The sequence below is a fragment of the Triturus cristatus genome, chromosome 3_1 (assembly GCF_964204655.1).
Source record: "Triturus cristatus chromosome 3_1, aTriCri1.1, whole genome shotgun sequence".
Taxonomy (NCBI): Eukaryota; Metazoa; Chordata; class Amphibia; order Caudata; family Salamandridae; genus Triturus; species Triturus cristatus.
The window spans coordinates 341,047,715-341,075,343 of NC_140583.1; the positions used below are offsets into that span (position 1 = coordinate 341,047,715).

The 27,629-nt window shown below is 42.0% G+C and overlaps 1 protein-coding gene across 1 annotated transcript in view; it reads right to left on the bottom strand.

The window, feature by feature from the left end:
- The window catches only part of THSD4 (thrombospondin type 1 domain containing 4), a 2,089,562-nt gene that overhangs the window by 261,570 nt on the left and 1,800,363 nt on the right, over positions 1-27,629 (bottom strand). The window lies entirely within an intron of this gene.

Here is a 27,629-nt window from a genome sequence, read left to right on the forward strand (position 1 = left end):
CCGACATCGTAATGAGACCCTTAGTATTGAAAAGAATATGTCTGATAAATAAAAAGGCTTCCCAGGCTGAAATGACAACCTGAAGTATTTGGCAGCTTTACCAAAAATATTCCATTGATATCAGCTGGAGCCCTTTTGGCAAAAATGTCCTGCCCACGAATCTGGGAACTTTTGATACAACAGGTCAATCACCAATGGGCTACTGATGCCTGGGCCTTTGCTACCGAGGCAGTTTGAAAGACAGCCCGCTGAACTCTAACTTTCTTCCTAAAGATGTCCTCTAAGGTTGGAAGTGGGCTACCAAGCCACTGGGAGGCTTTTCACAAAAGGTATAAAGACCAACTAAACAGTAGCACTTTTGGTGAAAAATACTGAGAGGTCCACCATATGACGATGACATGATGTACTGGTCAGTATTTTTTATCTTATGATAAACCTCAAAGTGTAGGTTTATGTTTGAATACACAAGACATGGCAATCTCTACTGCACCTGCAATTTCAGCTCTGCAAAGCTGCTCTGTAGTGCCTTTGAGAACTGAAGGTAACATGTGTGGACCCATCAATAAATATAGAACATAAACAGTGCCTACTGGAATTGCAATATCTATACCAACCTTTCAAACAATAACTGAGTAAGCAGATGCCCTACGCTTGCTGGTGAAAGCATCTGCACAAGGTGTTTGTGTTGAGTCTCAAAATTGTAGTCATTAAAAATCTGTGAACACTAAAAAGTCAGACATCAGTCTCCACCGTAGTTGCCAAAATAGAGAAACTTCCAGGTGCAACACATTTGCTGCCATTATTGGAAGCTTCGAGAATTTGCCCACTTAGTTAAACTTTACATCCCTTTAAGTTACGAGTGAAGATATGAGATGATGCGAAGTAGTGAAACCGTGGGGAGGTATCTTTCATTTTTATCTTTACAAGAAGGTTGGTCCTTTTGCTATTCTACACACAAAGCAATCTTTGATAATCACATCTATGGTGCCAGGTAATAAAATAGTCTTGTTGCAAGGAAATCTGGTTAATGCATTGGTATGGCCTAACTAAAATCGTTACTGAAAGTTATAACATTATTTATCTTTACTGTAACTAAACTCCATCACAGACACAGCCAATACAAATGTAAATGTGCCCCACCTCCATCTCTTCCAGCCCAGGAAGATTATTCAGTATGCAGTTGTAACTCTGTTACACCCCAATCCTTCCTTTGTGATGGTTTTCTGGAAAGTACGCACAAAGCCTAGCTGTCACTCTGCCCTAGATGTGGATTGGAGTCAGGCTGAAAACACACAGAGTCATAAGCAAATGCCCACCTTTTAAATGTGGCATTTCTACAATAGTAATTAAAATCCACATACACCAAGAAGCAGGATTTATCACCACTATTCCAGTCATGGCAAACATGGCAATGTTGCGTCTTTCAGATCAGAAGTTACCACTAAAGACACATAAGGGAGTTCCCAATGCAAACCTCTGAGAGGAGCAGCACTCACAGTTGTGAAAAACGATATAGGGTATTTGTCACTACCAGCAGATGCCACACAATAAAGGCACATGTCTTTTATCTCCACAGCACCCTGTCCATAGGGCTACCTAGTGCCTATCTTAGCAGTGACCTATATGTGATAAAAGGGGAATTCAGGCTTGTCAAATAACTTTAAATGCCAAGTCACTGTGGTAGTAAACTGCGCTTGCAGGCCTACTTCTGTGGGTAGCATGAGCAGCGCTGATGGCCCACTTGTATCATTTAATTTGCAGGCTCAGGATATATGGGATACCACTGTAAAATGAACTTACAGGTAAATTAAATATACCCAACTGGTGTTAGCCAATTATACCAAGATTAAAGGAGAGAGCACATGCACTTTAGCACTGATTAGCAGTAGTAAAGTTCCAAGAGTCTTAAAGGCAACAAAGACATTTCAGGAAAAATACAGGAGGAAGGTTTGGGGATAACCCTGCAAAAAGGGCCAACTCCGACAGTGAACATTTCGTTCTGCACAGATCAACACCTGTTGCTGACACAAAATAGATTTACGAAGATAGAGCAATCATGATGGATGTCAATGTTCAAATTAATTGTAATTGCTACAGGCCTATTCCAGTCCTTTATTTTTGTCCTAACTTTGCCATCACAGATAAAGCGTAATGTGAATATTAATGTTGGTCTTACCCCAAAATGGAGAGTACAACTTAAACTGTTAGAAAGCTTCACTTTGGTAAGGTAAAAAAGATATGGTAGCCCTTTCAGTCCTTAACAGTATTGTGCAATTGGAGTACCTTTGGAACAGTGAGCTACAGGACTCGTGAGGGGGCCCACTCCTGTCATATAGGGCGGCTTATTGAGAAAGACGAAAAGTAATTTAAAAAAGTACTTGCATTCATCTAAACTGCAGACAATTACTCTGGTATCATTCCATGCCATTATTTTGTTCTCACTGCAGTGTTATAGCAAGAGACCCATAATATGCAAATCAGTTTGCAGAATTAATTTTGACCACACCCTAAAAAATAACATCCAACCCGTAACAATAGATAATTTTCACTCTTAACAGGAAACACACAACCCCAGATTTGTCTCAGTTCATAAGATTTTTCCACCTCTGACGTGGTGAAGATCAAGTTATAATCAGAATATTTCACTCGGCAAACAATCGGCTGTTGTAGAATTACTCGGATTGCCTGGAATAAAGTGTTCAACATTCAGCTAAACACAGCTTTACTAGGTGGCTGAGTCCTGTCACCAAGGTACTGATTTATATCCCAGACAATTTTATTCCAATGCCTGTGTGTGTTAGCTGCATCATACGACCCTGTTAAACATCCACCCTTGTATATTTAATATTAAACGTACTCTCAGAAAGTTGATTGAGGACACACTCATGGTTTGAATTAGAAATAATTACCCCCATGTCTTCTGTCTTGGAACATAATTGAAAAACTGATGTTCAAGAATTCTTTTGGTCTAATGCTCTGCTACACCTATCACGATATTCAATATATTTTTATATTTCTCTTGGACTAAGAAAAGCTTTAGAAGCACTTGACTGTCTTTCAAATACAACTCCGCCATGGGAAATATATGACTCATTTATGTTTGGTCATTAATTGTATTAGACATCTGACTGCAATACAATCTACTGGCTCAGCACTAAACCATAAAATATGCAGCCAGCAGCTGGCTTCAGATATTGACTTCTGCGAATTGTGCTGTGACTCCTCCCCAAATGGGATTGACATGTTTTTGGTCTTTTATTTTTAACTGACTGGTGGAAAATGCAAAAAGAAATATATATCAGTAAAAGAGCTGGCAATAAACGTGTATAATAACAAGCATGTTGCATGTGAGGGGCTAGTTTAGAGTTTTGAAATACAATTCAGCAGTGTTGCCCAGCTCAGCTTGACTCGGCTGTCAGTGATGCAGACTTGAGACTTCACACAGGAGAGCAAAGATTTGGAATCCATGGATACATTACTCCGATTCATCAAATATTGTCCATGATTTACAAGCCAGATCAGATCTATGCTATGCAGAAGACACGGGCGTGCTTTCTTTTAGCAACACCAAAATCTGTGGCTTAAAGAAACTGAAATTTAGCTTTTCTCTTGTATTGAATAGTAAGGAGGGAAAAGTATTTCCACCCTGCAAGAAAAAGCCATGGATCATAAAAACATAGAACCAGCTCTTCCTCTCTCAACCCCAAGTCAAGGGAGTGCAGCACAATGAAGCTAGCCATCCCTGTCTAGAGGTATGCCTCCCAAAGGTAAAGTATCTTACCTGTTCATGGCATTATGACGCGCCGGAAATCAGGGTCCTCTATTTGTGCTTCTGCTAAAGCTTTCTGTAAACATGAAGTTAAAAAACTCTCTGCATTTCCTGGGTAGAACTAATTATTGTAACCAATATGTATCTTTCAGCACTAATAATAGAAATGATCCGCTTATCTAAACAAAGTTGCGTTTTTAGCAAACATTGTTTCCTAAAAAGAAAGGTGAAAACACGTGTTTACTGGCTTTTTACAACTTTGCTCTAATTGCAGTAAATCATACAGTGCGTAGAATTCATGTATTACTGCTGGGCCTCCGCTTGTAAGCCCACACTGTGCATGGCGGGCACCTATGTGAGCAAAGGCGCATACAAAGAATCTATACGAACATGCTTAGCAAGGACTAGTGTGATGCTGGCTCAGTTGTCAAAGATAAAGAACAGTGTCCCTCTTGTGGTGAAGCCATTTCAGCATGGCACACACTATAACTGCATTAGCAATTGAAGTGGAATGTGCTGCCCCGAGCAACAGAGAAATCAAACACTTGGGCCCTGATTATGGTGCTTTAAACATCTGCGACCCCGTGGCACAGGGTTGGTTGGACAAACCCGGAGTTTTCCAATGTTGGCATCGGCAGGCGCCCATGTTTACTGAGGGTAATGGCTTGTAAATACTGCGAAATGTCGATTGTGATGCTAAAAGCACCGACATTACTGAATTGGAATTACTTTATCGCCCCAAAACACCGACCCGTAGATTGTGTCGGTTTTATGCAGCGGAAACACACATTGGATACACCTCCAGAGCACGTGGAATAACTGATGTATTATTTAAAATAGATGGGTGCATAACACCAGAGGAAGAAAACAGACAGCTTCTGTCGCTTTTTGTGATCCCCGCTTAACTAACGTCTTATTGGCATCATTTGCAAGTGCAGAGGGGCAACAGGATGAAACATTCTCATTGCTGACAGAGTCCACGGAGTGTGACTTGGAAGAGCAGTATTTAAAGTGCCTGTCGCGTTCTGCCAGAGTCCATTTTTACTGTGCATCTGGCAGCCCAAGTGCTCTACAGGACATGCTACTCCTCGCTGGAAACTTGATTGAGACTAGAAGAATTGTTTTTCTAAAGAAGCATAGATGACGGCTGCATATTTTTAAGACAATTGCCAGAAAGGTAGGAATAATGCCACAGGTCATAACGGGTTCCTAAGCAGTCTATGTGTTCAGCATCACCCAAGTAGTGATTGAAAGTTATTGTAAGCCTCCACTTATGTCTCAACAGAGCTGATGTGTCTCCGTGTATAATGCAGAAAGTCTAGTATTCATAACAAAATTGGCAAAGCCAATAGGTCTCGCCTAGGAAAGCTAATGGCTTTGGCAATGTTTTGTAGCTACACTGTACAGCACTGAGGATGCTCATTTAAGCAAGTTCTATGATGAAGCCAGGGCAAATGCACTTTTTTTTTTAAAGTGCAGTAGCACTGGATGCGTCATAGTCTTTATTTTTTATTCTTTTTAGCATGCTGCTATACATCATGGCTGCAAACTATTGCCAACGTCTGTAATGCTTATGCAGTTCAGCATAAACAAAAGGCAAGAGCCCGAGCCAATAGTTTCCAAGGAGAATCCTATTGGCTTTGCCAATGCTTGCTAGGTCTCGACACAAAATCCATGTGTGCTGAGCAAATCAGTTCATCTCTCCATGCATGAAAAGAAAAAACAAATATGACGTTTGGCAAAAAAAACCTATTAGATAAAGAAAGCAATTGCACCTGTGTCCATGTCTTAGTGAAAATACATTTGGAAACAGATACTATCTGTGGTTACAATAAAAGCAGCTAAAATCTGTTGTCACAATAAACATCCATTTCAAAGGAGAAAGGGCTTCTTTCAAGTGTGTGGCACAGTAGAAAAGCTACAGATTTCATGAGGTTTAACAAGGACGACAAGGAAGAAGAAAAAATAAAAGTAGTACTTCAATCACAGCGCAATCAGTGAAAGAATAGCAATCAAGCAAAAGCAATCAGTACTTGGTCCATGCTCCAGCCGATAGAAGAGGAAATTAAACTAGCCCAATCTGGCAAATTAGAAGGCAGAAAATAAGAGTGACAATGAAGTCAATGAATGTTAAGTAAAGGGCAGGCCTAAAGCCAATTGTTGTATACAATATCTTCTTCAAGCAAGAGTGCATGCAGCACATGCACTGTTTCAGGCGAGACCTAGAAATGGACATAATTAATATTAAAGACCAATATGGTCAGACAAGTACACTAACATCTAAAGTTACCCAAGATGTGAGGGCACCTCTAACTTCGAGTATGTCTTGCTTTGCATTATACGTGTTAACCAATTGGGTGGCAAAGGGCAGTGATTTTTCGTATGCTGAAAGCCCTGAGGAATACTGCCAGGCAGTGTGGAGAGTGATCAGCACTAAAGAACTGTGAAGAAGTATTTAAAGACATAGCATAAGAACCACTTCTGTGTCCTGATGTGCCTACATGCCACGGAAGGCAACGGCCTTTAGCAGTGTTATATGACTGACTGGTTAAAACTCTCTTGTAAAAGGAGTTTACATGATTAATATTTTTGAAACGGTGATAACAGGCTCTCTAATGGTGGATATCTGGCTATGATTTTGTTAGCTGTCTTAAGAAAGGCTTTCCATATATAATTCTTATTGCAGCAGAAATAAAGTGTGTTTAGAGCAGTATGCATAAATTTCTATGCAAACGTCCCGATGTTTTCTCTTCAACACAATTGTGAAGGTTCCTGGTTTACCTTTACCTGAAGAGAAACCTTTACCACATTGGGAGATAATTTACACTGAGCTAAGCTGGAGAATGTGAAACTTTGGGATATTTCACTGCAAATGCACTTTTTGAGGTGCCTATTTATGCAGAATAGCATTGCTCATTAGAATAGTACAGAAACATGGCAAGTCTGGTAGCTCATTGTACTAATACATCCATTTCAGAAACATGTGTCTGACCTTACGGCCTCAGGATAGAATTTTGGTGTGTCCACTCAGCCTTTCATCCTTTTGAATCCTTAAAACAGGTACCATTGTGTTCGATAACTACAAACACCTGTTATTCAGTGCTGAGATGCCACCAAAAAAAAAAAGACAGTCCTTGGATAATGTAATTTGGTGCTCACATAAAGCACTCTGATGCCTTTGTGCAAAGTTTGTGCTATATCAAAACTGCACAAAAAAAGTAATACTGTAGTTTCTATTGTGGCCCATCCAAAGTAGGGTGGTACTCCTGGCAGACTTATATTTTTGTAATGTAGGTGGGTGGGGTAAATACACACTGCAGCTCACATTATATATTTAATTTCCTCACCACTAGTACAATTTCTGTTATCTATTATAACTTTGAAGGAGGGTTAAAAACATTATCCGGTGAAACCAATCTAGCCAATAATATTCAAGTGCAAGCGCACACATATTGTGACACTGAGTAGCAGGTCGAATACCAGCTAAAATTAGGATCTAGAAGGGGGCGTGGCTTGGACGGCAGAACCGATGGCTGTTTGACTCCGTCTCTCTGTCGAAGCAGAGTTTCGATGGCCGATTTCCCTAGCTATGGGCACAATTTATGACTGTGGAGCATGAAACTCAAGATCGGAACTCCTGCCGCGTCAATGGATATATGTACTTGAGGACAAATTTGGCATTTTCCTGACTTATGAGCGAGGTTCTGTCCCGAGGGCGCATGGTGGTTCAAAATGGCGGATGAAGCCGAACGTGCAAAGCGAATGGCGGAGGAGTGACGAGGACTCGCCGTGGTTTGCTGAAGGGTGGCGTTTCATCCTGGGATCATCATCTCAGCTCGGGTGAGGTGTTTATTTTCTAATTTGGCCCAGAGACTCGTTAAACGCTCTACGCGTCTATTTGCCTGATGTCAAAATGTATGCATAATCTCCCGGCGGACTTTTCCTTTGTCCCGGAGCGGCTTCTATCAGATATTTCTATTTGGAATACCGACTAAGTTAAGGGATCGGAGCGGTTTTAACAGTAACCCGAGGAGCTGGTGATTGACGGTTGGAGGATTGTGCTACTAATTGTCGATTACAACCTGGTCCTAAACTAAAGTATGTTGGCTGTCCCCACTGATTCCAGCAGAGGAGGGGGGGGGGGCTGATACAACAATGATCTGAGCAGCTTCTCTTGTAATGGAACGTATGAAGGAAATGAAGGGATAGCTACTGATCACACCAGTGTGCGACATGGTGCAAGTTTCTGCGAAACTAGGATTCTTCAGATCTTTGCAAAGCTAACGAATGTAGGTTCGTAAAGGTTGTGTACCGACTGTCATTGCCTTACGTGAAATATATAGCACACAGTCACTACCTCAAGGTTGCTACCCAACTGGAACGAACATGATGCTTATTAAAAGGAAAACCGAATTCCTATGCTTGAAACAAGATGTTGTCCCTTTGGCTGTTCTGCTCTGAGCTGCAATAATATAGCGTGAGTTGCAAGGATATGTGTTCTGATGGATCTAGTGATGGAGCTTGCAAAAGAAATAAAACCAACAGTAAATCCGGAAATGGTAGTGATATCTGTTAAATAATGAAAGATCGTGGAGGCCAGGTCATTTCCACATTGCTTTTGGTTTACAGCCCTGGTTCTAAAGAAGTGTCCCTACGTTCAAACAGCCATTATGATCATATCTAACAAGTGAAGGTTACCCTTATTAGATTGAGGGAGTACCATTGAAATAGAAGCTAAAGGGAGTTGGGCTTCCTTCCTTACGCATTGTGTGCGCCAGTGGCGTACATCTCCAGAGGAATTCTTTATTTTAAAGAGATAGGAAGTGGATGAGGAGAGTATTTTCTGATTGAGACAAGCTATTTTCTTGGTGATTTATCAAAGATACCCATAACTTGAGAGAGAGCGTATCCTCTTAATCAAATAATATCAACATGGCTGAAAAGGATTCCAGAATGCAGTTAAAAAAAAACAAAGAGGACCCTTCACCATCTGACTCACCCATTAAAGCGACGGCAGATGTAAGCGCTACAATGAATTTGATCCTTACAAAACTTGCTAATGTACATGATCTTGCTAAATCCACGAAACAGAATACAGACACTATGCAGATAGAGCTTACAGCAATTCGAACCGATATGAGTGCAATGAACACCAAGTGGCAGCAGCGGAACAAAGAATCAGCCATATGAAGGATGTTTCCATTAAAACCAATAAAGAGTTGAAATATCTATGCGACATCACAACCAATCTCAAAAAACAAGCCACCGAATTGGAAGATAGAAATCGCAGAGGCAATATAAGAATTCTAGGGGTTCCGGAGGGATCAGAAGATTCAGCGGGTTCTTGCATCACCTTCTTGGAAGATTGGTTGCCGCAATTTACTGGCATAAAATTTGCGAGTCCTTTTGAGTTAGACCAAGCGCATAGGATTCCTACCTTTAAGTCCTCCGCACGTCAAACAACCCGTCCCATTATCTGTAAGCCATTGAGATTCCAACATGTGGAAGCTGTTCTCAGTTTCGCGCGTAAAAGTCACTGAGGTGGAATGGCCATAACATCATTTTTATGCAGGATTTTTCCAAACAGACAGTGGATACCAGGAAGGGTTTCCTTAGCCTAAGAGACAAACTCTAAGCCAATGGCATTCAATTTTCTTTTGTTGGCCCAAGTAAATTTAGGATCATAATCAATGACCGTCGTCTCTATTTCACAGATCCTAAAGAACTGTGGAACGTTTTGGAGGGGCCCTCATCTCTTGACATGGATTACACTCAATCGGGTTCCAACAAACGAAAGTCCAAATTCTCTAATATGTTTGCTAATTGTGTAACAGATAACGTCTGCTTTATCTCATGGTCATGGTTTATAAAAATGTTTAGCACAGCATAGTCTGCCTTAAATATCTGATTATTATGATGTTTACATTAGTGTGGCTTGATCTTCAATGTATGGAAGTATTCTTTTGTTTGTTCAAGTTATAGGCCTAATGGAGAATTTTACAGTACTTATTAGCCTTACACTTGTGCCGGCTTTCACCCAATCTTCTTCCAATAGAAGGTAACCATGATAAAGTCTCATAGTTATTGGACTACAGATAACGCATGTTTTATTTCTCTTCACTGATTGTCAGTCTCCATCAATACACAATGTTTATAACCATTACTCGACCAGGTGATATGTAGTATCTGGTGGTCAGTTTTATATATTCTTAGATGTGTTCTACCTCAGACATGGAGCTTGTTGATTGCTGTTGAATTTGCTGTGTGATAAGACGTTTATACAAAAGAATGTTATATGTAGAATGTAACTAACAGCCTTCTTTGTGTGATGATTAGTAGATTGGGAGGTACTGATGTTCTGCCATTATATTTTATTTGATTTAACTCGTATATAAGAATGGGAAATCTTAATGTTGTTGAAATTATTTACCATCCGCTCGACGAGCTGACATGCGAGGTATGCAGGGTTGGGGGGGGCAGGGAGGGGAGTGAGGAAAGTTCGGGTTAAGTTTGTTTTTTCTTATCTTGTCTCTTCTATATCTTTGTCTTTCTTCTTTCTCTTTATCTAGCTGTCTATTCTCTAATATCAGTCGAGTTACATCTCGGTCCTATTAAACAAGAGTTCCTATGGATCATTTCATATTCAAATAGGTTTTGCATTTACAGTGTGTTTCTTGCCAGAATTGCTTATATCAGTTTTGGGTTTGTGTATTCGGATAATGGCTTATTATTTACTGTAGAAGATAGCTATTATTTTATATGGTATGAGTTTAAAACAGCCTGCCTTTATTTACTCTTATGATGACACATCCTAAAGTACAAATCATTGCAGAAGATCTTAATATGATTTCCTTAAACGTCAAAGGCCTTACCCACCCCATTAAACAATTATTTGATTATTTATGGGGCATTATTTCACTACAGGAAACAAAATTATCTAAAGAAGATACTACGTTCATTAAAAATAATTGGACTTCGCAATTTGCCTGCTCACCGGCAGACCACAAGAGAAAAGGGGTGATTACATTAATTGCAAAAATAGCTAATATCTTAGAATCACAAGTTCACAACAGTGACGGTAGACTGTTAGTTACCCATTTAAAGAAAGGAGAAGACCTCATGCATGTGGTGAACATATATAGCCCTAATTCGGATGAACCAGAATTTTGGGAGGGTATATCTAAAACTATAGAAGATCTCGCCCAGGAGGATCTTTTCATAGTTGGAGAGGATTTCAATGTTCCATTGGACCCAATGATTGATAGACAATCAAACTGCAGATACTATCCTACCAGGTCGCATAATATCGTACAAACCATATGTTCAAAATTTAACCTTAAAGATGCATGGCGCCTGCAACACCCAGATGCCAGAGACTATACCTTCTATTCTCCTCCTCATAATTCGTATACTAGAATTGACTATATACTTGTCTCAGGCTCATTCACACACTTAATTGCACATTCAGACATTTCCCTAAAGCTAGTGTCAGATCATTCTTGTATCAGTGTCAAATTAGCGGATAGCCATAATGAACCTTCACCAAAAAGATGGCGCTTTAATAATGATGTTTTATCAGATCCTGACGACAAAGAGAAAATTGAAGAGGCTATAATAGAATATCTCAGACATAATGACATTGCGGATATTAATCTCAACACTTTATGGGATGCTCTGAAAGCCACTATTAGGGGTATACTTATTGAAATTAAAACAAAATTAAACAAACATGTTAATGCATAATTAATTAAATTAGAGACTGAAATCAAAACCCTGGAGTCCTCTCATGCTAGTTCCCTGAATGATAATTCTATCCTCTCAACACTTACACAAAAAAAGTATGAGTACAACAAGATTTGTGCATACGTGCGGGAGCATGGATTATTAAATTCAAAGCCCTTAATTTGTGTGAAGCTAATAAAGCGGGTAAGTTTCTTGCTTCATACCTTAAGCATAAACAAAACCAGAATGTTATTTCATCTATCAAGGATGTTAAAGATCAGGTACATACAAAACGGAAAGATATATTAAACACCTTTAAACCTTTTATGAAGAACAATACAAACAAGACCAAGATCTTCACTTAGAGAACTGTTCCCAGTATCATAGCAGACTTAGGTTACCTCAATTGACGGAACAGGACAAATTAGCTCTAGGAAAACCAATGTCTGCAGAAGAGATTAACAACTCGATTAAAACCTTGAAGGATAATAAAGGTGAAATCCCGAAACCGGTCCTAGGATGCTTGTTTACAGTCCAGGGAGGAGCTGGCTTGGCAGTTCGGGCTGGACTGTTCCCATGAGGCACAGGGTCAAGACTGATTTGCTTATGGCCAGGTCTAAACTGGGGTGGCATGGTGAGCAAAAGAATGATGGATTTAAACCAAATCTCTTGACTGGGGGTGAATGTTTTGATTTGTTCTGCATTCCGTCCATCAATTGTGTGTCCCGGGACCTGATGGCTTTACAGCTGTTTTTTACAAAACCTTCTTAGCTCAACTTCAACCAACTATGCTACGAGTCTTTAACAATGTAGCCATGGTGGTGCGCACTACGGTTTCCATGACGGAAGCCAATATAGTTGTCATACCTAAAGAGGGGAAAGATCCTTTACTTCCCAAAAATTATATACCGATATCCCTTATTAATGTTGACTGCAAAATGTATTCAAAAAATTTAGCCACAACAGAATTCGGATATAAAGGGGGTAGCTTTCAGGGATATTCAAGTTAAATTAGCAGCCTATGCAGACGATATCCTCATCATGACTGAAAATCCAGGCCTTTCTATTATGGCATTGATGACTACGATTGGGGAGTACTCTGTTCACTCAGGTTACAAACTGAATAGGGACAAATTGGAAGTGAAACCCTTGAATCTGCATTGCACCCAAGACATGATAGGTACCTCGGGGTTGGCTTGGCAGCCGGACTATATAAAATATATTAGAAATTGACTTTTTTAGCAATATTATTGATACCCTGCATCATAACGAGAAGATAGTTTTAGGAAAAATCACAAAACTTTTGGACTCATGGTCAGCAAAATGTATAACATGGTGGGGTAGGGTTGAAACCATAAAAATGATGATTACACCTCTAGTTAACTACCTTATAACCATGCTCCATCTGCTTCTGACGGAAGAATTTCATCATAAATTAGACGTCCTCCTCACAAAGTTTTTGTGGAAAGGCAAGAAAGCTTGCATAAGCATTAAAAAACTGAGACTTCACAAATCCCTAGGGGGAGACAATTTAGCAGATTTTAAAGGCTATCAGACTGCGTTTTTGTCTAATCAGGGCTCTTATTGGATTCTGCCTCCGGCACATTATAGCCTGGTGTGGTTGGAAGTAGAAAAAGCCATTCTTAATAACCTTAACCCTCTAGCATTACTTACCTCAAACCAGCTCTACCCAAGCAATTCTAACTCCATCTTTAAAAACACGAAACTGGTGCTCTTGGTGACAGACAAAAAATTGGATGTGAGTATAAAGGGGTCTAAGCTGGACTCTCTAAGGCTTAATCATAGAATACGATACAAAGGGAAATCAATAAAGTTTGACGAATGGATTAAAAAGGGTATCTCTTTTCCATATCAGTTAGAAAGCTCTTTGTATCCGATTAACTTTGCTGACCTTCAATTCAGTTATAGTTTATATAATATTGAATTCTATAATTTTTTTAAGATAAGAAAGGCAATAACTAGAGCCAAACTGCAAAATGAGCCCCTGTCTCTATCATTGTTTATAGCGAAAATTATTAGACTGGGCCATCAGGTGTCCCACATATACAAACTTCTTCGCTCTCAATCTTCTAGGCTTAATAATAATCTGATAGACTTATGGAACTCGCACTCTGCAGAACCAACTGCAAATTCTTCATGGCATCAGGTCTGGAATTCGATAACTAGACATAAAATCTCTCCAGTTTTATCTCAAACAAAATATGGCATATGGCATTTTGGACCCCAGCACGTTTTCTCTTGGTATTCGCGAGGATCCACTGTGTTGGAATTGTAAAAAGGAAAAGGGGGATTTAGCCCATCTTATCTTGTTTTGTGAAGCTGTTTCGTCTTTTTGGGACAACGTTTTTGCTTTTCATTCCCAGGTATTTAAATGTGAGTTTAAAAGAGAGTTTGCTGTTTTAACTATTGGTTTCTTGCAGGCTGACACATGCTCCGATACCAACAGCGCCCTACTGGATCTTTTACTTATGTCAGCAATAAAGTTGGTGCTTAATAACTGGAAGGATACACACAAAACCTCATATAAGGGATGGATGAACTGGGTTACTCACCTTAGAGGGGCAGATAATATTGCTTTACAGAACTCTCCATGGAAAACCCCATTTAGACCACTATGGAGACCACGCGTACTTCACCACACACAAACCCCTGTGATTATCCATGGCTTGTGATTACTCTCTTGCCTAATATGTGTGCTGTACGCCTAATATGTGTGATGCTAGGAATATCAATATCTTCTCTCGTATTTATAGTGAGAAGTTTAATAACTATATTTTAATGTTATAAGTCTTTTCATCATATGTTGCTCTTGTTGCTCTCTGTATAGGTTTCTCTTTTCTCTTTCTCCTCTATTTGTCTTTTTTTCTCCCCTTTTTTCTTTGCTCTTTTTTCTCTTTTCTTTTTCTTTTTTGTCTTCTGATTGGTTTTTATCAATTCATCATCTTGGGGCTACAGGGTAGGGAATTCTAATTTTGGGTAATTTGCGCAGAATTATAGGTTTCTAGGATGTAATTTTAACAAAATTGTCAATTTGCTATGTGCCCCACATTTGTCCTTTTACCGTTTATTTTGTTATATGTTTGGAAAATTTAATAAAGTATTTGAACTCAAAAAAATTAGGATCTAGAAAAAGGCAGCCACTCAAGGGTAACCCTGAAGAGTAAGCAGATTTCTTTCACAATGCTACTATCACCTTGCCAAATTACTAGTTTTATCTGGTAAGGAATTGCAGATGTTTATGTTTATGTTTAGGGGATTTATAAAGCGCATGGCTGCCCAGGGGCTTCCCAGTGCTGGTGGACAAGTCTGATATTGAAGCTATGGGGAGAATAATGGTATTGAGTGAAGAGCCATGTCTTAAGCTTTTTCCGGAAAGTTGATTCTGCTTCCAAAAATCTACACTCATGAGGCAGAGATTTCCATAGCTTGGGTGCCAAATGTGTAAAAGATCTACCGCCCCATCTGGCTCTTTTGATTCTGGTTGTTTATAGTAAGCGTTCGGTGCCAGCGCGAAGGCTTCTGTTCATGACATATATTCCCCACTGATTGGAAGCAGTGGAAAATGTGACCAGAAAAGGGTCTGGAATTAAAGAAAAAAGAGAAAGGACTACCATGTGATTCCCCATTCTCTGCCTTAAACTTGTAAAATCGAAATGGCTAATAAATATGGTAATGATACTGAAATGAATGAGGTATTATGATCCATTTCCCTTGGTAACCAAGAATGAGGGCCTTTGTATTCTAACATAAAATGTATTTGTAAAGCTCATGTTTACCCCTTTGGGCACAGGGAGATTAAGGGATTTGCCCAGAATCACAGGATGTTGTGCTGACTCCAGGACTCAAACCTGGTTCCCCAGTTCCAAGGCCCAGCTCTGACCATATTGCCGCATCTCCTCCACATGCATTTGCCACGTAGGGAAACCTATTTTCATAAATTAATAAGTTGACTGCCTTATAAACTCACAAAGCATGGTACCTAATATAAAATAATGTACACTATTAATTTAAAATTGATGCCCTCACAGTGATTTTCCTTAAGACAAGTCCAGGTCTGAATAAAATATTTCTTTTACATCTTTGCATGAAAAATGCTAGCAAAATCATTCAACTGCATTTTCCCATTAGTTTTAAAACTCTAATTTAATGGTGAAATCAGATTATGATAACTTACGTTTGAAAGTAACTTTACAAAAATTAACTTTCACTGCCTGAGTGAGAACTGGCTTGAAACAAAGAGGACGTCCTGCAAAAGGTGGTTGGCATAGGGTGAGAAAATAGACAGTATTTGGTGGGGAACAATCTCCAACACTGACTAGTGAATAGGATATGTATGCATGTATGTACCTATATGATATTTACAAAGCATGTACCTAGCCAAAAGGCAGCGGAGCTCTGTACATGGCCAAAGACAACAATAAAGTCAATGTTTCAGAGGAGTGGAATATAGGGTTGTGGATGGTTAATGCATTTTGATGTAGTATTCTAAAAAAGGTGAGCCTTCTACTCTTTCCTAAATTGGAGCAGAGTTTGGGCAGCTCTGATGGATTTGAGGATGTTGTTTCAGGTCATGGGTGTATTGAAGAAAAAGGCCTGCTGTAATGTTTTTCTTTTGTACACTTCTTAGTCTGCAGTCTGTTAGTGTCCTGACTGTGGGTGTGCAGAGATCAATTATAGGTGGTAAACTTGTCTGCAAGATAAGCAGGGGTGGAATGGCACCTCACCACCATCTCCTCTGAGCATTCCAGGACCTGGTAAGACTACTACATATGAACTACACCTGACTACTGCTCAACATAGAAGACTCAATGACAAAAGGACTCATGACTCTTTCTGGCACCCAGGGACTGGAATTTTAAGAGTCATGTGGTTGTCTTCTTGTTTTTCTGCTCCAGGAACAACAAAGGAGGGGGGGGGATATAGCCTTATTGCCGGAGCTGCTTACTTTGGAGCTGGGGAACCAGGTTCAAGCCTCCACGTTGGCTCAACATCCTGTGATCTGGGAAAATCACGTAATCTACCCATGCCTACCAAAAATGAATGCGTCCGTGTGTGACATAACTGGTGCTAATGTAAAGCGCTCTGATACCTTCGGGTCAGGTTCGCGCTATACAAATCTGCCAAAAAATATATATATTTCAGACTTCAAGAGGGCCTGAAGAATAGAGAGGACTGGACATTTCATGAGACCTGCTTGGATGAGATGCAGTGCATAGACGCCTGACACTAGCACTAGGGCTTGTGGTAGCAACAAGAATAAAATCCAGAAGTTAGAAAAAATGGGATAGCTTTTTTATCACCATCCGTGATCTGGACAATGGGCTAAAGCTTGCCCAGACAGGTTGCATACAAAGCAGGCTTGAAAATCAGGTTTGCCCCTCTCTGTGCTTTTTGTCACACATATAACAAATACAGCTGAACTTTCCTGTAAAGGTATCTGGCAATCTGGATCTGTGAAAGTGTGCCCAACAGGAAGATTTGGAACTAAAAATGTGACTATGTCGAAAGGAAAAACTTTGGACCAAAGCACGGTAACAAATCCTTCCCAGCAATTCATTTACCACAGTGGCTATGAAATCCAGCTTTATCCTACTTAAGTTTTGTCACTAACATTTGAGCAAGAGCTTGAGGATGTAGCTGACTTTGAAGGAACCTGACTAGCCTCAGCCTTAGACCTTGCCCCCATGGAATATTTTGACTTCTATTGTAGAGACCAAGACCTAAAAAAAAATGCGACAGTCATGGTCAACTGATCAACTGAGAACTGCTGCTTTTCTTTTTCTTTTTAAGCTATATTTAAGCATTTTCAAAAATAGAATACAGTAGGATGGGAAGAGGGGGGACTAGGAAGGCAACGTCTAATTACTTTACAGGCGTTACATAGGACGACAGCTTGAATAGTTGCAGTATATGACATTATCATCCTCCTTTCTAACAAACCTTTGTGAAATGTAATGATGAGTATATACTTATATACTATACAGTCCTCTTGACACACCCTCCCTGAGTTTTTGTATATATTTTTGTATGAGTCATTATGTCTATTAATGTTTTTATTAAATGTTGTTTTTCAAAAAATGTATATTTCTATTGAGGTGTATGATCCATTTGCATATTTACAATATTTGCACACATTACAGCTATTTATACATTAATGTGAATATTAGATTGTAAGCTCATCTCTGTGCCTCCCTCGACCCGCCAGCCTGTCACGATGGGTTTCTTCTTTAATTAATTTTGTTTTGGGGTCTCTATGTATCTTGTGTTGACTGTGATAATTTTGGCCGTTTTTAATATCATTGAAACTCTGAGTCCCTTATTTATGTTGTCACTAGAGTAACAGTGACTTGAGTAGTCTGCTTTCTCTTTTGTTGGTTGCCTTCCGGGTATCGATCACGTGGGACGCCGAGCCGCAGTCTTTACCGAGACAGCGTTGAGGGTTCACCGCCCTGTGCCCTTACGAAGATCATTTTTGAAAATACTTTAAAGGACCTCGATTGTTTGAAGGTACGAAGTAGCGCTTTTTATTTGTTTTATTAACCATGGGGAGCGTAATTAGGATTCTGAGCCTGTACTCGGCATTTCGACCCTTAAAGTATGAGTTGCACTCATAGGCTACCTTGGAGGGACGGTATTTTGTTTATTTAGTATTCTTTCATGTTGCATTTCTAGACTTGAAGCAGCACAACGTTGTCAGGATTGTTGAAGGCATACGGATTCCTGGTACGTGAGTGATAACTTTAGGAGTATCTTTGAACACACCTTTGGATTCATTTCTTTGTGGTTCTCTAGGGTTCATAAGTATAAGAGTAAGACGTTTTCATTGTTTCATTTTAAAACTCCTCTCCTCTATTTGGCATTATTATTATTTTTTCTCTAATAGGCATATGTTATTTTGGAGTTGGTGGAGGTCTTCCCCTCTTTCCTAGTGGTTCTTTTTAATCATTTTCTTTTTACTTTGGTGAGTACCACTCATTGGTGTCACGTTGGGTGGTTTGGAGTTTGGCACAGAGATTGAGAGAGTTGTTGTTGTAAATAGAAATTGTATGTTTTTTTGTAATTTTGGATTTTTTTGCTTAGGTCGTTTCCCTCATCCCTGTCCTGAGGAGGCCTAGATGTTTCATTTGGCCGAAACGCGTCCGCATCGACAGATTTTGTTAAGAGGAGTCTGATAAGAAAGTGTTTGATTTATTCCTTATAAAAAAATTTTTGCACAATTTTGTGATTAGGGTATACCTTTAGAGCCACTTGTGCAAATAAGACTACCTCCAAGTGTATTACCTATAGGTTTTAGGTGAACACTTTCTCTTTTTTCGACGATTTGGGTAGAAGGAACTTGACATTTTTGTTATCATTGTTAATTTTTTGCGATTTTGTATATAAGTGTTATATGTGTATGTATATATATGTATATGGTATATTGAGAGAAACTCCAAAATTATGATGAAGTTTATCTGGATTACGTTAATTAAATTTTGTAATCATTTGGTCTTTGGTATGTGATTGTTTTTTCCCTTTTTTGAAATGTATGTGAATGAATAATAGGACTATGTTCTATCAATGGAGGAATAGTTAGCCTCCTATTGAGAAATAATTCTTCTTTGTATATATTTTTTCCTCCTGGCTATCTCCTTGATTTTTTCATTATCATAGTTCAGCATAAAATGGGAGACAATTGTTGGTACTTGTACAGGAGAGCAAATGATTGCATCCTTAGAGGAGAAAGAGATCAGAAATTCTGCTCTGTGTTATAGGTCGTTATGTTGGATAATAGTATTGCAAGGGGAGGGAGCGACAATGGGAAGTCTGAGCCTAAAGAGAGTAAATATGCACAAAGGGGTTGCCGGATGTCTTTCGGTCATGCAGAGGGAGGTTGTAGTGTGCAGTAAACCTCCCTCGCTAAGCCGCAATAGGTAATGATATGGAGCCAAGCTTTTGTGGGGGGGTGTATGCCATTACCCCAGTGAAGTGTGATCTCTCTTTTCGCCAGTAGTTAGACAATGGCTGTGAATCTACAGTGGCTCACCAGGATGGATGAAACATTGCCTAATAGTGCTGATGGAGGGAAAGGAACTAAGGTTAGGGGATCATCCGCAAAACAATATTAAACACTGCTATTCAGTATGTTGCAATGATTGGGCAGGGGCAAGTTAAATGTGCAAAGTCTGCTTCTGGGAAGCAGCCCTTAGGTCATTGACAGGATCTAGTAGGGTTGATCTTAGATAACCAGAGAGGAGTAGTATAAGACCTATGGAAAAAGCGGAAGTGGAGGAGTTTATGGTGGTGGTTGGGGGATGGTAGCTAAATTTGTGCATGGCAGAAAGCTTAGTCTTTGTCAGGGATGGGATGGTCTAGGTCTTCTTCCCAGCATCGCCGGACACCGCTGTTGTGTGTGTGTTTAAGGGTAATGCATGTGCGATAAAGCTTTGTACACAGGTGGGAGCCCTCTGAGTCCATTATTAAAAGTGTGAGTGGGGGGGAAGTCTTCAGGCGTGAGGGGATAGGATGATAAGTGGGACCGCAACATGCTATGCAGCCTGTTGAGGACAAATCTGTCCATATAAGAAGTTGGAAGTGTCCTGTGTTTCAGTAGTGTGTGTCCTGCATGTCCATCTGGGAATACATCGCTGAAGGTGTGGAGGTTAAGTCCAGTCATGGTGAGCTGCACCAGCTTTTCTGCTGTGAGTAGTAGCCAGGGGTTTGAGGTGAGGGGCAGCTCAGGGGAATATAAAAGATCGAAACCCAATACCCTGTTGAGTTTCCACCAAGTCCAACATGTCACTTGAGAACGAACAGTGGTATGCTTTTAGGGAAACGGCGCTGCAAGGGTGATGTCACCCACTATCTGTGTCTCAACGATTATCTTTCCGATGGTGCTGTAAGGTAGGGAGAACCACTAGCCTTCCCAAACTTGTGCACCTATGCCACACTTCCAGTACAAAAAACAAAAACCCTAGCACACTTCAAGTATAAGGGTATGACAGCAGTAGCCACAGTAAGTCAAATAAGTATAACAGATATTGAAAATGTGTTTCTTTTGTTCTTTATTCTTCTTTGCGCACCTTAGTTTTCAGTATTTTATACAGGTTACAAGCCAATACGTGTTTCGTCACCAGCAAGGCGATTACCCTGCGACTTTTTCAAGGCTGAATAAAATACAGAGTACATAATCAACATACAAGTTGGTTTGACGCAGACCAGTACAACTGTGATTACCCAAACAAGAAACACCTATCAGAAAAAGTGCATACTTCATGCCAAATAATGCCAAAAGGATAGAGAGGTAAGTAAAGGCTTACCAGAAACGAACAAGACAGAAACCAGTAGAGTGACACTCTCTATGTTGCGGTGACACAAGGGTGTGTGTGCAGGTGACAACTATATGAAACCAATGATCTAATATCATTGTCCATCTTTCCTTTAAAAGGTCCTCAAACGTGGTGCAGTCAAAATGTGAAAAGCACCCGTGATTAAAATATTCGGGCAACCATCAAGTATATGTGTGAAGACACCAACCTCCTGAGTCCTGTAATCTGTTTTTTCTATAAAAGGGGAGCAGGGTGTGCTCTAATTAGTCTCAAATTCTCAATCATAAGATCTCGCAGAATAAGAATAATACTGAAACAGCCCATAAAGTATCTCAATACCTACTTCAAGTGTGGTGATAATTCCGACCGACACAGTCTGTAGGTAGAGTCAGTGTCAAAATGAGTCCAAACACCAGATCCCAAATCTTGGCCTCTTGCCTGTGAGGTTAAAAAAAATTGAATACCCTGATTTACCGAATTCATGTTTGTAAGAAGTGGACAGATATCTATATGGCTACCCCAATAGGGTCCTATCCTAGTGTAGTGCAACAAGGTAGTAAGGAGTACGTCTGAAGTCTATCAATCAGAAACGACTTTTGGTAGTTATAAAATTGTACTTTTAAACAAGATGTTTGTAATGGGGCCATAAAGCCATATTTCAGTCGACGTATATCCTAGTATCACATCCGAAATGTGTGGTGTCTCTACGGTGCACCTGTGTATTCTGTAGGGGCACATTCCAATCTGAGACACAAAATCCCCCCTTGTTTATAAGAAGCCGATGCTGTCTAAGTCCAGATGACAAACACTATATAGAGTAATTTAATAATACATATGGAACGTAAGATTTAAGAAGCGTTCTACCTAGGTACCCCTTAATCTCAGACTCTTGAAGGCATCCCTGTTAGCGCTCTAGTATCACAAAATCCCCACGCTCCTTATGTGCATGTGAACGGTGATCTCAAGTAAGTGTAGCCTCACGCATCCTCGAGTACGAGAGAATGCGTCTCGTTGAACCCAGTTTAAATTGCAATAGATGTGAAAACCCCGCGAGAACTGCCGGGCAATGGATTCTAGAACCAAAAGTATCCGTATATCATGGGCGCCATCTTAAAGTGGTGAATAACTCACTTTGTGCGTGTTCTTATAAACTTAAAGTTGTCATTGTTTAATCGAACTTATTAAATTAAAGTCTGACAAATTGATTTCATATTGTAAAATCAAAAATACTCTTTGCAAGATCTTGAATGTGATGCTCAGGAAACGGGCAGAACTTAGTAAATTTGTCTCTTGAGAGACGGAGTGTATTCTAAATTTAAACGAACACCAGATAAGTCCGCAAAGGTTCTTCTGACAGTGTCGAGTGCCGATGCTTGAAAAAAATTACCCTTATTGCGATTTATCTAAAATTTGAAAAGCAATCATATATTCCATTCCTAGAAGCTCGCCATCTTAGAGTGAGAAAGCTATTGAATAGGTATTTCTCAAAAGTCACCTATTATGAACCGATCTATGTAAGCTAACAAGTATACTCGTCGGATTAGACCTAAGTGTCCCCGATATTGCAGTTTTATGGGCTAGTCTTGGTCAAGACATTATAAACGCAGACGTGTTATGCTGATCGTGTCTTTATTCTAAAGAAATACGTAAATTTCTTTTGAGGTCACACCGCATACAATCTGGCCAACATCCATACCGTGATATCCCCGTTATTATGTGGCCAAAGTGTGTTGCTAAAGGTCTCATCTTATTTGTGTAATACGAAAGTGTATTTTAGAAGTCACACAGCATACAGTCTGGCCACCAACCCTACCATGATTTCTCCATTTCGGTAAGGCTAATACTCGCTCATCCTCCATGTGACACTCATTCTAAGTGACATGCTGGCATCCTAATGTGTAATTAATAGGAACACATAAAACAAGAAAGAACGTGGAGTCCTACCTGAAAGTACATGAAAATCTGATTGCTGATGGAATTAATAGGAACGTACTTATAATCCCTCTACAACATAGGACATTTCGTGACCCCCAGCTGCGCAGCGCGTTGCTGAAGACAGTTGACCACTATTTTCGAGATAATCAAGGCTCAGTTGAATCCGCGGTGTCCTTGTGGGAAGCTTCTAAGACTGTACTGAGAGGGGAGGCTTTGTCCTTGGTAGTGGCCACCAAGCGGCGGAGAGACGCCGAGGTGATACAAGTAGAGGACGAGATAGCGGCTTTAGAGGTGGACTTGGAGGGGGATGTTGCGGCTTCCACACTGCATAATTTGAGCCTGAAGCAATTGGAATATAGGGATCTGGTGACAAACGCCGCCAAGACACTCAACAGGGAGCAGCAGGGTCGATTGTATGACGTTGGTGATAAGGCCGGGAAATTGCTGGCATGGCTGGATAAAAAGGAGCGTGTTAATCGTGTGGTGCCGGAGTTGTTGACGGATGGGGGAGAGGTTGTCACTGATCCCGACGGTATAGTTCGGTGTTTCTCGGACTATTTTCGTACGGTATACACCTCGGTCTCGGATAGGCCGACTGAGGACTCGTGTGATCTTCTGCGTGACATCGCTCTGCCCTGCCTTTCTGCCATTGATAGGGAGGACCTCGATGGTGATATCACTGTAGACGAACTGGCGGGTGCTATCCGTGCGTTGCGCTCCGGTAAGGCTTCGGGCCCAAATAGTCTGCCGATAGAGCTGTACAAGCTTTGTCTGGATTTGTGGGCTCCTCACCTGCGCGCCATGTTCGTGGAGGCGCGGGGGCATGGGTTTCTTCCGCTCGATCAACGGCTGGCGACGATTGTGGTAATACATAAAGACGGAAAGCCCCGGGATAAGTGTGGCTCCTATCGGCAGATCTCACTTCTCAACGCCGAGCCGAAAATCCTTGCCAAGATTCTCGCTAACCGCCTGGTCCGGGTGCTTGGCGACTTGATCCACCCGGATCAGTCGGGCTTTATCCCGCACCGTAACACTGCACTAAATCTTAGACGCCTCCATGGAGTGATTGCTAGGACGGGCACGATGCGAGAGCCGGCTATTGTGGCGTCCCTCGATGCCACGATGGCCTTTGACACGGTGGAGTGGGCATACCTGTGGGCTGTGCTAGCCAAGTTCGGCTTCGGGCCTGGATTTGTGGGATGGGTGAGGCTGCTCTATGAGGGGCCTCTTGCAAGCGTCCTGGTGAACGGGCGGGCGTCGGCACCGTTCGAGCTCGGGAGAGGCACCCGGCAGGGTTGTCCCCTGTCGCCGTTGCTGTTCGCCCTTGCTCTTGAGCCGTTGGCGGCGTGGATACGGTGGCACCCGGATATACGTGGGATTCGTTGGTCGCCTGACCACGAAGACCGTATTTCACTCTACGCCGACGATATTCTGCTATACCTTGCCTCGCCCAAGAAATCTCTGATAGTGGTTTGTGACGTCTTGACATCTTTCGGTAGAAACTCGGGCCTAGTCATTAATTGGGGGAAGTCATACTTGTATGTCCTGTGTGGGGATGTCCCGCCTGTCCCGCACAACTGCTCGATCCAGATAGCCCAGCAGGGCTTTTTGTATTTGGGGATCTATATTTCCACCGACCCCATTTTACGATACGAGAAGAACTTGCTCCCTCCCTTGGCGCGTCTGCGGCGGGATGTGGCGGGCTGGCGGCGATTGCCGCTTTCCCTCCTTGGCCGTGCCGCACTGTTCAAAATGATGTCCCTTCCCCGTTTCCTCTATGCTCTGCAGAATACCCTTGACTTGGCCCCGGCCAGCTATTTCCGTGAGGTCGAAAGCCACCAGCGCGCGCTCTTGTGGGACGGGCGTCCGCGTATAGCGATCGCTCAGTTGACGCTTCCGTGGTACGACGGTGGTATCGCGCTTCCAGACATTCGACGTTATTACTGGGCCACACAGTTGAGCGCGATTAACCATGGTGTATATGGTCCGGCGCTGAGCCCCGGCTTCGCCATGAACCGATGGTTGCTCCGTGGGGGTAATTACCACAGAGCGTTGTACTCGAAGTCGTCGGACTTCACCCTTACAGGGCCCACCAGAGTGGCCGTTCATGTATGGAAGGTGGCGACGGACTCGCTGGGCTGGAAGGGTAAGCTTACCCTTGCCACCCCTCTGTTTGACTCCGATATTCTAGGGAAGCTTTGGCATACAAAAAGGTTCGAGAAATGGGACCTGATCGGCATATCCAGGGTTGGAGACCTTTTGGTTAAGGGTAGGATAAAGTCATTCGAGGAGTTGCAGAAGGAATACGAACTGGGGAGCACGGAGTTCTTCCGATATGCTCAAGTGCGCCACGCCTTGCGGTCAGTCCTTGTAGAAGGGGAGAATGTGCCCGAGTCCTCTCCGTTGGAGGACCGGATCCTGGATGGCCATATGCCAGAGAGCACGATTTCGCTCATTTATAAGAAACTTATTAATGTTCGGGCGGATCTTCTTCTAGGGTTGCGCGATCAATGGACCAGGGATGGCCTTGAACTAGACGATGAGGATTGGCAGTATGCAGTTTCTTCTCCCAAAGAGGTCGCTATCCCCGCGCGCCTGCGGCTGGTGCAGCTTAAAATACTCCATAGGGTCTATGTGACGGGGCCCAGGTTGGTCCACATGGGTTTCTCTGAGGAGGGCTTATGTAAGAGAGGCTGTGGTATGGTGGGTACCTTCCTACATATTATGTGGGAATGCGGTGCGATTATGGAGTTTTGGAGGCGAGTCCACGAGGTGATGGGGAGGTGACGGGAATTACCATGCAGCCTGAGGCGCGGTGTTGTCTCCTGAATGTCTGGAGTCCTACTGACCACAACGCGGCACAGACTCAGTGGGTGACCCTAGGGAACATGGTAGCCAAGCGCGATATTGCTCGGCTGTGGGGCTCTAATAGGCCTCCTACATTGACAGCGTGGATGGAAAACATGGACTGGAGCATGTTTAGGGAGAAGACAGCGTATTGTGCTCGAGGGCGCCCTCGGAAATGGCACTCTGTATGGGGGCCATGGAATCAGTACAGAGGGGACATATGCCTGCCCCCAGACCCGGACCCGCCTGAGGAGCAGCTTTCCCCTTAGCTTTCTTTCCGGCTTTGAATTTCTTGTTGATATGTGTTTGTTTTCTTGAGTCTCTGCCTTTCCCTCCTTTCCCTTACTATAGACCTGTGTCTGTTGGACAGAATGGGGCTCGTCCCCCCTGATGGGAACCTCTTTTGGTGCTTACAGTACTTATCGCCTTGTTTTTGTTTTAGGGTTGGATTTATGTTTATTCAAAACAGAATCTTTGACTCTCCTGTCAGTGAAATGTGGACGCAAGCATGTGTTGAGTCTCTAAAGCTGCCGTACCTCCGGGTTGTCGGCTGAATAGCTGTGTCACTGATTTAAAATAAAGGATTAAAAAAAAAAAAAAAAAAAAAACATAGGACATTGAATCTGTGGTAAATGTACAAGAAAAACTGACTCTATATGTATATAGTTATTGCCCGTATACTGAGACCTAAATGTATTGTAATACAGAATGAATTTGTTTACAATTGAAATGCCTTCTGTATTGCCCTCTACTTTTTACTTTTTGTTTTTTAACAATATCCCAAGCTCAGGAATGAGACTGACCAGTAGGTTGACTATCTTGTCACTTAGAATGAGTGTCACATGGAGCAAAGCAGTCATGGGAGCACCCCACTCTCTCTTGTGAGACTGGACGGCCTACTGTGGTGTATGGGGGGGCACCGCTGATGTGTACTCACTGTTTTCTTTTTCTTTTTCCCCTTTTTCCTCCTTTATTAGGAGCCGGCAGGATGATCTCCTAATGGGAGGCAGCTCAGCAGCGGCCACCGAGGGCATGGTCCACGATCCAGCAGGCCAGAGAGCTCGGCGGATGGCATCACAGCACTCCTGGTCCCAGCAGGGCATGGCCTGCACCAGAGATGGTTGGCGGCAGCCGATCCAGGGCTGCAATTAACACCGGTGCATATGAAGCCCCCAGGGGGAGGTCCCAGCAAGGCTCAGCCGGGTGCCACAGCCACAGTCCGAAACCCACTCGTGCCCCCCATCCTCTCGACAGTGCCATGCAGATGGGAGATGTGGCCCAGGCAGTGCTGTATGGGATGGAGAGGGGCCCAGCAAGGCTCCTCAGGCTCGCACGTGGCCCTTGTGGGGCCTACAAGGCAGGATGGGCTGCACCTCCCCTCAGCAAGTTCCAGTGGTTGGGCGATACCTGAGGGTGTCCCGCGGGGGATGGCTGCAGGCCAGTGCGGGCATAAAATCTCCTCCTTAAAGGTGTTGGAAGCGAGGATGGAGTCCGCTACCCTCTGAATGTGGGTATTCGTTTCCAGAGCGTCATTGCCATACGGCCATAACAGTCAACAGCTCAGCCAACCCCACGGAGACCTGTTGTTTTTCAAAGGCGCTTTACGATTCCTAATTGTTTTTTGCATTCAAAATGTATTCGTTGATATCTCTGGTTCCCTATTCAGTTATAATTTGTTTGGAAGTATTTATACTGTTGTATTCTTTACTTTAAAATTGTTCTTATTTATTGAACTTAACATAATGTGTCTGTGGAATTACTCTCTGCTGGTGCCATAGCTACCAGAGGCTGAGCAGAGTTTCTTTGAGATTTGTTCTGAGACCATACCAGGGTGTGTTTATTAAATTAGTAAGAATGTCCCTTCCCAAATTATTGGTCCACTTTCTGGTTTAATTCCCGTAGAATTACCACACTTCAGGAGGGTCCTAGGACCAGATGTACGACCATTAAGTTTAGCGACTCGCAATTTGCAACTCGCTAAACTTAATGTACAACAGTGTCTCAGACACTGTTTGCGATTCCCAATG